We start from the raw sequence: 12,009 nt of genomic DNA on the forward strand, positions 1-12,009 counted from the left end.
TAAATCCAATAGAAGAGTTTTTTTCAGCATGGAGGTGGAAAGTATATGATCACAGACCACAAGATCAGATGTCTCTGTTGAATGCCATGAATGCTGCATGTGAGGACATCACAGCTGATCATTGCAGGGGATGGGTACGGCATTCAAGGAGATTTTTTCCCCGGTGCATTGCAATGGAAAACATCAGATGTGATGTTGATGAAAATCTTTGGCCTGACCAACAAGAGCGACAGGATGTCCACCAAGAATTATTTTTTTCTCTTCTCATGGGTGTTATTTTGCATTTGTGGTAACGTAAGACATCTGAAATGTACAGTAATTGGACGAGCAAGATTTCGATTACATGTAGTGCATTACAAAAATAAATGTACTGTATAAATACGAATGTTCATATACTTTTTTTTTTCTATGTACTATTGACTGTTCTCAACAAATATCAGTTTTGTTTTGTTTTTTGTTTGTTTTACTAAAACCTTAATTTCCATGGTTGAGTGCCATGGAGAAAAACAGCTAAACATTTTGACCAGCGTGGCTCACACAATGACAAAAATACTTTATATTTTGGTGGCCTTGGCCAAATGACTGACAAGATAACTAGGTTTTGAAGCATGAATGAAAAGTTTTGGGTGACTAACTACATTTTGCAGACATGCAATAGAGTTCTGTAGTTCCAGCAAACAGTTTTGACATTTGCACTAACAGTTTAGAGAAAGTTAAGAATGTTTTGAAAAATGTGCCAAAGCAATTGAGAAAAACTGTAATGCTTGCCTCCCCGCGTTTACTGAAATAAGTAGCTATAAAAAGCATGTGGTCATGCGCTTCTGTGGTAGCAGAGGCAGGAGGGATTCGGTTACACTTAGCTCCGTACCTCCCTCTTGTGGTCAGAGATGGCATTACGCTCTCTGGCTTTGCCCTCCACTGCCCTGGGTTTGAGGGGAAGGGGTGACGAGACCTAAGGGCAGATCCACTCACTGCAGACCTAGAAACAGCTTCTCTCTAGCTCACTGGCCGTCTGAAAGTAGCAGGGGCTGCTGGAGATCTGCAGTCAGGGGAAGTCCAGCACTCTCAGTAGTGGGAGTGCGTGGTGCTCTGCATTAGCTGCCTCATACTTACTGTGAAGATGTTGGAGCGCCGTTTGGACTGCTTGCGGATGGGTGTGGGAGTGTTGGAGGCGGCCACCGTCTCGATGCGCATCTCCCTCTGGCTTATGCTGGGGGTGGAGGGAACGGAGGAGGAGTAATCGCTGAACGCGATTAACAAACAGAGGGGATGGGGGTAGATAGATAGATAGATAGATAGATAGATAGATAGATAGATAGATAGATAGATAGATAGATAGATAGAACGACAGATAGACAGATAGATAAGACAAATAGATTGATCGATCGATAGAACGACAGACAGATGATAAATAGATACAGACAGAGTGACAGACAGATAGACATAAATAGATAGATAGATACACATGAGGCTGCGAGAGGTGTTTCTGTGCGGATTTACCGCATGGACCTGGCAACCCGGAGACCGGCGTGCCTGCGGCCGTTTAACAAGTGACTCCGACGTTATTCACTTTTACATTTCGTGCGAAACAAAGCAAAGTGGAGACGGTGTGGATCCGTCCGCGTTTTCAAAGAGACAACAAGCGCGCCTCTGTCTTTTAATTATTACAAACGCAGCCCCGAGGAGGCAATTACACGCAGGAGCAAACGGCAACCGTCAACGCCGAGAGAAATCCATCGTGACAACTGTGATATCGGAGAGCGCGGAGCAATAAAGCTGCTGGAACCGGGGGGACCCAGCCTCTCACGGATATACAGAGCGGCCACAGCAGATAAATACTTATGTAATGTGCATTTCTAGGTGGATAGAGGGACACAAAAGAGATGTGTGGGTAGCTTACTCTGCCGTGCATTCATGCCACATGACGGCGGTGGGCGGAAGAGAGCGCTATCAGTGAACAGGGAGTGCCAGTGATATTCCAGCTGGAAAAACACAGCTCTCGTGCACAGATGAGGAGATAAAAGTCTCACGGCCATCCTATAACGTAATATAGTAAAGAAATACTCCCTTTATGGTTATGCATTTAAAGAGAGAAAGATCACTCATTTTGTTTTATGATGATGCCAACCAATCTTTTTACAAAAATACTTCTACAAAATTATTAACGCTTACACGGATTCAAATAAAAATATTACCAAAAATAATCAGGAACAACAAAGTACTTTAGTCCAATAAGGACCCATATTTATATATAAAAGTCAAGCTACGTGCTACACTTACAGAGGTCAAACCTAAAGGTCACGAAGAAGATATCACCTGCAAACCAGGTTAGTAACTCACACCTGAGAATAAACACTTAAAGCAACACGTCAGGCATCTCACCGTCTTGAAAGACTCTCTCGACGCTAAGACCGTAGGTGGAGCAGGTTTCGTAATACGTGGAGCGTTTCAGGTCGTTGGACAGTTTTCGAGGCCGGGCGTCATCTATCACTCTCGGGTTGGCAGCACTGATGGCATCTAGAAATCATACCATGGCATAAATCACAGCGTATTATTATTTTCAGGTGCACTATTCCTTTAAACTCGCTCCTCGGCGCACATAACTACAGTGAAGCGTCTACATGCACATGATTGTTAATTATGTGTCTCATCAAAGCATGGAAGTACTGGGTAAATGTGTAAGAAAGAGTCTTTCAGCTCAGTGCAGATGAGACTTCATATCCTGCTGCTTTGTTAAAGCAAGACAAATGTACCTTTTTGTCACCTTTAGACTATGACTAAGTGCTTAGACTTTCATGGCGGGTTTAATAAAAACAAGTGCACGTCAGATTTGGTGCATCCTGTGTTCTACCTGCAGGTTGCATTGTTCTGGAACAGGAAGTTGTCGCAGAGGGAGTGGATGCAGATCACCCAGAGCTCAGGGCTCCCTCTGCTGGCTTGGTGACAGTGATACAATGTATTTATGATATAAATAAGTGAAATATGAAGCTCTCTGATTTCAATCATTTTACTTCACATCAGCCCAATAATAAATAACACAGAAAATTAATAAATCTGTCTTTTATAAGGATAGTGTCTTTATTAGGAACAACTTTTTATAAACAGTTTTTGCAGTAAATAGAAATATGATTCATTGATTTAAAATCTTTTAACTTTTCAGTGTCTTTATTTGACAAAAAATATAAAAAGAACATAAACAAAAGCATAAACACTATTTCCTGCACGTCTAAAATTAGAATAAAATTCAGTATTTCATAATAATAACAAATAATAATAAGATATCAATAAGTCAAATCAAAGACAAATGTAGATTTTATTTTTGTTAGTATGAAAAAATAAAACAATAAAATGATTTAAATTACAATTTAAATGAATAAACTATAGATGTAATATTTAATAAAAATTAGATTTTATTTTAACTACACACACACACACACACACACACACACACACACACACACACACACACACACACACACAATTCTTATCTTTCTGTTTCTATAGAAGTTGAGCTGCAGTATTAATGTCTTGAAGAGACTCATAACATCTCACTGTTACTGATTCATCATGCAGCTCAAAGCATTCTGGGTAGAATCTCATCAGTCTCTTCTGATTCATCAACACAGTTTCACTGAGGATCTAAAATAAAGATAAAACCCAAGACAGAGTGTCTGAGTGAATGTGGTCTGGACTGTGTGGATGAGTCTCATTGAGTCAGAGACGCTGAAGAAGGACAGAGTTCCTGCGCTCTCATCCACATACACTCCTACTCTGTAGATATCTTCATACTCTCCTGTTCTTCTTCTTCTGATGATGATGGGCTTCACAGAGAGATCAGTCTCTATCTTATTGTGTCTGAAGGAGTATCTGTCAGGAGAGCAGATCAAACTCCAGGACTGATCATTAAATCCAAACCCACACTCTTCACCCGGTCCCTTCCTGCTGATGTTCTTATATGACACTGATATAAACACAGGTCCACTCCACTCAGTCTCCCAGTAACAGCGTCCACACACACTCTCTCTAGACAACACCTGATACACACCATCAAATCTGTCTGGATGATCAGGATACGACTGAGACTGAGACACAAGTGTCACCTTTCTGTTCTCCTCAGACAGAATGAGACGAGTGTGTGCTGTGTTTGGATCCAGTGTGAAAAAACACTCATCTGAACAGAAGAACAGAGACATTAATAACACAACAATCACTACAGTGTGTGTGTGTGAGAGTGTGTGTGAGTGTGTGTGTGTGTGAGTGTGTGTGAGTGTGTGAGTGTGTGTGTGTGTGTGTGTGTGTGTGTGTGTGTGTGTCTGTGTGTTCAAATTTTCAAATTCAAATTCAAATTTTATTTGTCACATACACATACATACATGGTAATGACATGCAGTGAAATGTTTTTACAACCGTCCAGCATCAAAAAATAGAAAACAGAAAACAGAATTTAAATATATATAAATAAAATATAAAATAATGTATAAAAATATGTATAAAAAAGTGTGCAAAGTTTAAAAAATAAAATGTAAATAAGTGTAGAATATAAAATATAAGTGTAAAATGTAAAAGTGGCTGTGCGAATGTCCAGTGCAAAGTGGCTAGTGCAAAGTGGCTAGTGCAATTGTCCAAATGTAAGTGGCGAGTATCTGGGAAAGAGGGGTGAACATGGGAATCCCGGTAATTAGGTGCTGGGTGTTCTCTGGTTCAGACTCCGAATGGCCTGCGGGAAGAAGCTCCTCCTCATTCTCTCTGTGTTTGCCTTCAGGGAACGAAAGCGCTTTCCTGAACGCAGCAGAGAAAAGAGTCCATTGTTGGGATGGCTGAGGTCTTCCATGATCTTCCTGGCCCTGGTACAGCACCGCTTGTTGTAGATGTGCTGCAGCACAGGGAGCTCAGTGCGGATGGTGCGCTCAGCTGACCGCACCACCTTCTGAAGAGCTCGCCTGTCCTGCATGGTGCTGTTTCCAAACCAGGAGGTGATGTTTCCCGTCAGGACACTCTCGATGGTGCAGGTGTAAAAGTTCCTGAGCACCTGAGATGGGAGTCTGAAGTCCCTTAAGCGCCTCAGATGGTATAGACGCTGCCGGGCCTTCTTCACCAGGGTGTTGATGTGACAGGACCAAGACAGGTCCTGCGTGATGTGAACACCCAGGTACCGGAAACTGTCCACTCTCTCCACTGGGGTCCCGCTCGATCTTGATGGGATGGTAAGAGCGCACCTGCTTCGTGCTGAAGTCCACTATTAACTCCTTTGTTTTGCTGACGTTCAGGAGCAGATTGCTCTCCTGACACCATCTCTTCAGGTTGTTGATCTCCTGAAGGTAGGCCATCTCATCGTTGTTGGAGATCAGGCCCACAACGACAGTGTCGTCAGCAAATTCAATGATGGTGATGGAGTTTGTAGTGGCCACACAGTCATGTTTGTACAGCGAGTACAGCAGGGGGCTCAGAACACAACCCTGAGGGGCTCCAGTGCTGAGAGTGAGGGGGTGAGGTGTGTTTTCCCATCCGTACGGCTTGTGGTCTGTCAGTTAGGAAGTTGGTGATCCAGTGACGCAGGGATGGGCTGAGTCCCAGGACCTCCAACTTCGAGGTGAGCGTGGAGGGAACTATGGTGTTGAACGCTGAACTATAGTCCACGAACAGCATTTTCACATAGTTCCCTTTCCTAAAATCCAGGTGGCTTGTGGTTGTGTGGAGGAGGTGTGTGATGGCATCCTCCGTAGACCGGTTTTGGCAGTAAGCAAACTGAAGTGGGTCCAGTGTGTCCGGTAGTGATGCGGTGATGAAGTCTCTGACGAGTCTCTCGAAGCACTTCATCACTACAGACGTCAGAGCTACAGGGCGGTAATCATTTAGGCAAGATGGTTGAGGTTTCTTCGGCACAGGAACAATGATGGACTCTTTGAAACATGAGGGGACTATAGACTGTTTCAGGGAGAGATTAAATATCTCAGTGAACACCGGTGCTAGCTGGTCAGCACAGGCTCTCAGAACCCGACCTGTGATGCAGTCAGGTCCTGCTGCCTTCCTGGTGTTCACTCTCCTGAATGCCCTCCTTACGTGCGTGCTCTGAAATGGTGAACGCGATTTCCTCTCCGGCTCTCTCAGCATGCGTGTTGTTCATCATGCGCTTCTAGCGGCGCTAAGCGTGATTAGCGTGATTAGCTGCAGCCTCTGTGACGAGCGCCCCGAGGATCGATCAGCGTTGCCCTGGGAACAAACACGGAACACCTACACCAGCCACTCAACGACGGATTCGCCACACCTGGAGCTCATCAGCCGCGGGCCAGATAAGCCCGGCCAGGCGACGGCTTCAGTGAGCCACGAGACTCGGAAACGCAAGCTAACCTGTTGTCTCTTTCTTTGTCTCCCAGAAGCTACAACGTGACGGGCCTGCCTGAGCTACTTCCCCTACTACCTCACAGTGGACTCCCTCACGTTACTAAGCACGGAAACACCGAGACGACTCACCGCTGCACTCACCGGATTCACCGCTACACCACCCCGGACTCACCGCCGCACTCCTCGCACGCGGACTCACCGCTCACCTTCTGTGTATTGTCTAATAAATACACCCTCCGGGTTTTCACTGCACCTGTTTCTCTTGTGCTTCCTCTGCCTCGCCACAAGTGGTGGAGAATGCGGGCAGTTTTTAAGCGCAAGAGAACGGAGGAAACAAAGAGAAAGGAAGAGCGCTATCGCCGCCTCTATTAAAGGTTCCCCACAACATCAACTTCTCTCTTGTTTTCCCCCAGGCAAGCGCTTCTTCCCGGCGAAGATGGAGGAATTCCTCCAACGCCTCTCAGAGGTTTCCATTCGCCAGCAACAGATCGTCGAGCATTTGGCTACCCGCCAGAACGAGACCAAGCAGGAGCTCGCTGCTCTCGCGCCGCCACTCAACCACGCCCGTCGTGCCTGATCCCCGGATGCAAGCCACACAGCTGCTACCCAAAAATGGCCGCCAGCGATGACCCTGAAATATATCTCGAGATGTTCGAGCGCGCCGCAACCACGGAAGGATGGGACCGGAGGGATTGGGCACGCGCGTTGGCCCCGCTGCTGTCAGGAGAGCCCCAGCGCGCCTATTTCAGCATGCCGGCCGACCTGGCGAATGTATACGACGACCTAAAGAGGGAAATCTTGGGCAGGGTCGGTCTATCACCGGTCTGCGCAGCCCAAGCCTTCCAAGAGTGGGTCTTCCAGTCTCGCCAGCCGGCAAGGACCCAGGCCGCCGAACTTACTCGGCTAGCGCAACACTGGCTCCTGGACGGGACACCAACCCCCGCCATCATTGTGGAAAGGGTGGTGATAGACCGGCTCCTGCGCGGCTCTCCCGGAATTATCGCCAGGCGGTCGGTATGAGAAACCCCAAGAACGTCATGGAGTTGGTTGAGGCGGTCGAGCTGGCGGAAGCCGCGCAGCGTCGAGAGGCCGGGGAGCGGGCGCCATCTTTTCCCCGGAGGGTGTCCCAGGAGCGACGCGCTGGAGGGCACCGGCGACCGATGGAGAGCGGCGGTCCCGACCGTGAGAGATGAGCCGATGCCAACCGAAGAGGCTTCCAACTCCTCTAGGCGTGGCTGGCAGGCTGCAGTCTCCACCGGGAGCTTCCCGCGCGCACCGGAAATCCCGTCGGCCTGAATGGACGGAAGTTCAGAGCCCTCCTTGACTCTGGCAGTACCATCAGCCTGGTTCAGTCCGCCTCCTACCCGCGCACGGAACCGCGGAAACGGCTGCCACTGACCTGCGTCCACGGGGACACCAGGAAAGTCTCCACCCGTCCTCATCACCGTGACGGCGACAGGAGGAAGCTGGCCCCTGGAGGTGGGCCTCGTACAAGACCTGCCGTACCAATCATCCTCGGGCGGGACTGGCCGGGTTTCGAGGAGGCGCTACACACCGCGACACAGCCTGTCAGCCCTCAAAGCCCTCGCCGGAAGAGGCGAGAGGGGAGAAGAAACCGCCGCCCTGCCGTTCTCCTAGCATCGGACAGCGGAAGAGATGGTGAGTCCCCTCCGAATACTACTAATGTATTCTTTGATGTGTTCCAACAGGTAGTCGGAGGGGCTCGTTCGGCCGGGCTCAGCGGGAGGATGACCGGCTCAAGAATTGCTGGAACCAGGTACATTTCATGGATGGAGAAGAGACGCGGCCCGGCCCCCATCCTCTTCCCCATTTCATTGTGGAGAACGGCCTACTCTATTGTGTCGCCCAGCGGAGGGGGGAGGAGAAACGGCTCCTGGTGGTGCCCCGAGGGAAAGTGGACACCATCTTGGAACTCGCCCACGCCCACCCACTGGCCGGACACCTCGGGCCGCCAACACTATCAAGAGGATCCGGGGACCGTTTCCACTGGCCGGGGCTCGACGGAGATGTGAAACTGTTCTGCCAGGCCTGCCCCGAGTGCCAGAAGACCTCGCCCCGGCCACCTCCCCCTAGTCCACTTATCCCGCTGCCCATAATCGAGGTGCCCTTTGAGCGCATCGGGATGGATCTGGTGGGCCCGCTGCCGAGGTCTGCCCGCGGCCACGAACACATCCTGGTGATCGTGGACTACGCCACCGGTACCCGAAGCCATCCCACTCCGCAAAGCCACCGCCAAGGCGATCGCCCAGGAGCTCTTCACCCTGTCCACCAGAGTGGGGATACCCGGGGAGATACTGACCGACCAAGGCACCCCGTTCATGTCCCGAGTGATGGCCGACCTCTGCCGGCTGCTACGGATCCAGCAGCTGCGCACCTCAGTGTACCACCCCCAGACGGACGGACTTGTGGAGCGGTTCAACCAGACACTGAAACAGATGTTGAGAAGGGTTGTCTCCGAGGACAAACGGGACTGGGACCAGATGCTCCCCTACGTCCTCTTCGGGGTGCGAGAGGTGCCCCAGGCCTCCACCGGCTTCACCCCATTCGAGTTGCTGTTCGGCCGACAGCCGCGAGGCCTGCTGGACGTGGCAAAAGAGGCCTGGGAGCAGCAGCAGCAGCCGGATGCCCAGAGGTCGGTCGTAGAACACGTCCAAGCCATGCGGGACCGAATTGAACGGGTGATGCCCCTCGTGCGGGAGCACATGACGCAGGCCCAGCAGCAACAACAACGGCACTATAACCGCCCTGCACAACCCCGGGAATTCCAGGTCGGCGACCGGGTCATGGTACTAGTCCCCACCAATGCATGCAAATTCCTGGCCACCTGGCAGGGTCCATATACCATTCTGGAAAAGATCGGCCCGGTTACTTACCGAGTCCGCCAACCAAACCGTCGACGCACCGAACAAATATACCACATTAACTTGTTGAAGAAGTGGGTGGGGACTAGGGAACACCTTTCCACACTCGCCATTCAGGAGGGCCCGGTCGTCGACACCAACGCCCTGCTCGCTCCCCTTTGAAGACGGAACTCCAACATTTGGTCGGTCAGTTCTCGGATGTGTTCTCGTCCACGCCCGGGCAGACTAACCTCCTCCAGCACGAGATCCGGACCCCTCCCGACGTCATCGTCCGGCAGCGGCCCTACCGGATCCCTGAGGCTCGTCGGCGAGCTATTGAGGAGGAGGTAAACCAAATGCTGAAGTTGGGGGTGATTGAACCATCGACGAGCCCGTGGTCCAGCCCCATCGTCCTGGTTCCAAAACCAGACGGCACCTCTCGCTTCTGCAATGACTACGGCGACTCAACCAGGTCTCCGAAGTTCGACGGATATCCCATGCCCCGTGTAGACGAACTGCTGGAACGTCTTGGAAGGGCCCGGTATATCTCCACCCTCGATCTCACCAAAGGATACTGGCAGGTTCCGCTGTCAGAGGAAGCCAAGCCAAAAACGGCTTTCTCCACCCCCGGCGGCCACTGGCAATACGGTCCTTCTTCCTTCGTCTACACGGGCACCAGCCACCTTCCAGAGACTAATGGACATCTTACTCCGACCCCACCAACAACACGCGCGCAGCCTATCTCGACGACCTTGTGATTCACTCGGAGACCTGGGAAGACCATCTGGAGCGCCTGCGGAGGGTGCTTCGGGATCTTCGACGGGCTGGACTCACCGCCAACCCCAAGAAATGTCACCTGGCGCTCTTCGAAGCGAAGTACCTGGGTTATCGAGTTGGACGAGGACTGATCCGGCCACAGGAGAGTAAAGTCACCGCGGTCCAGGAGACCCCGAGGCCCACCAACAAAACCCAGGTACGCGCCTTCTTGGGGTTGGCAGGGTATTATCGTTGTTTCATCCCCGACTTCTCCTCCATAGCCGCCCCTCTGACAGACCTGACCAGGAAGGGGCAGCCTGAACGGGTTCTGTGGAACCCGACGCGGAGGAAGCGTTCCAGAGGATTAAGGCCGCACTCACCTCAGACCCTGTCCTGAGAGCCCCGGACTTCGGCTGCCCCTTCCTGCTACAGACGGATGCTTCTGATGTGGGTCTGGGAGCCGTGCTGTCCCAGATCCAGGAGGGTGAGGAGCATCCGGTCTTATATATCAGTAGGAAGCTGACCCCGCCGAGAAAAACTACGCCGCGGTGGAGAAGGAGGCCCTAGCCGTCAAGTGGGCAGTCCTGGAACTGCGGTACTACCTCCTGGGCCGGCGGTTCACCCTACTTACCGACCACGCACCCCTCCAGTGGATGGCCAGGGCCAAGGACACGAACGCCAGGGTGACCCGCTGGTTCCTCGCGCCCAGGACTTCCACTTTGACGTAACACCGCGCCGGGACAGCCAACGCCAACGCCGACGCCCTATCGCGGATGTGGTCGGCTTTTGCAGGTCTGTCAGGGTCACTCCCCACCCACCCCAAATTTCCCGTTATTACGCTCTGCTTTATCCACCAGGACCAGGACAGCGCTTGGGGGTGTGATGAGCGTCGAGGATCGATCAGCGTTGCCCTGGGAACAAACACGAACACCTACACCAGCCACTCAACGACGGATTCGCCACACCTGGAGCTCATCAGCCGCGGGCCAGATAAGCCCGGCCAGGCGGCGGCTTCAGTGAGCCACGAGACTCGGAAACGCAAGCTAACCTGTTGTCTCTTTCTTTGTCTCCCAGAAGCTACAACGTGACGGGCCTGCCTGAGCTACTTCCCCTACTACCTCACAGTGGACTCCCTCACGTTACTAAGCACGGAAACACCGAGACGACTCACCGCTGCACTCACCGGATTCACCGCTACACCACCACCCGGACTCACCGCCGCACTCCTGCACGGACTCACCGCTCACCTTCTGTGTATTGTCTAATAAATACACCCTCCGGGGTTTTCACTGCACCTGTTTCTCTTGTGCTTCCTCTGCCTCGCCACACCTCGAAACGAGCATAAAGGTGTTTAGCTCGTCTGCCAGAGAAGCATCCGCGCTCCACTCTGGAGGTTGGCGTTTTATAGTCCGTGATGTTTCTCAGTCCCTGCCAAAGGCTCCTGAGAGTCACTGTGTTGAAGCTGTGACTCAAGTTTCCTCCCGTAGCGCCTCTTTGCCTCCTTTACCGCTCTGCATGCACGCGCGTCTGCATTTACGCAGCCTTGTATTCAGACATATCCCGGTGACTATCCCCGTGTTATAGGCTGCGGAGCGGGATCTCAGAGAGTCGCGGATAGTTTTGTCTACCCACGGCTTCTGGTTGGGAAACGCCCTGATAACGGTTTTCTACCGTGTCATCCGCTAGTTTCGATGAATCCCACCACCGCTTCCGTGAACCCGTTGACGCCCTCGGAGCTACACCTGAACATGGCCCAGTCTGCGCTATCCAAAGTGTCCTGCAGAGCGGCCACCGAATGGTCAGACCAGCGTGACACCTCCTCTGTACAGGGGCTTCCTGTTTCAGCCTCTGTTTGTAAACAGGTACGAGGAAAATGGCGGCATGGTCCGATTTACCAAACGGCGGGCATGATTTTGCCTGGTAGCTGTCTCTGAAGGGTGTGTAGCAGTGATCCAGTGTCCTTTCGCCCCTGGTGGGGCAGGTGATGCTGGTGAAAGTTCGGCAGTGCGCGCTTGAGGTTTGCACTGTTAAAATCCCCAGCACAATGAGT

The 12,009-nt window shown here is 51.4% G+C and overlaps 1 protein-coding gene and 1 long non-coding RNA gene across 2 annotated transcripts in view; one reads left to right on the plus strand and one right to left on the minus strand.

Moving 5' to 3' along the window:
- LOC122342945 (NACHT, LRR and PYD domains-containing protein 12-like) overlaps positions 1-12,009 on the plus strand; it is a 510,774-nt gene that overhangs the window by 131,909 nt on the left and 366,856 nt on the right.
- Positions 1,571-12,009, minus strand: part of LOC122343184 — a 12,690-nt gene continuing 2,251 nt past the window's right edge. Inside the window, exons 2-3 of the long non-coding RNA XR_006250706.1 lie at positions 2,383-2,517; positions 1,571-2,037 (exon numbers count right to left, since the gene is read on the minus strand). This is a non-coding gene — a long non-coding RNA (uncharacterized LOC122343184). The remainder of the gene's footprint in view (positions 2,038-2,382; positions 2,518-12,009) is intronic.

Source organism: Puntigrus tetrazona, chromosome 4, assembly GCF_018831695.1.
Source record: "Puntigrus tetrazona isolate hp1 chromosome 4, ASM1883169v1, whole genome shotgun sequence".
NCBI lineage: Eukaryota > Metazoa > Chordata > Actinopteri > Cypriniformes > Cyprinidae > Puntigrus > Puntigrus tetrazona.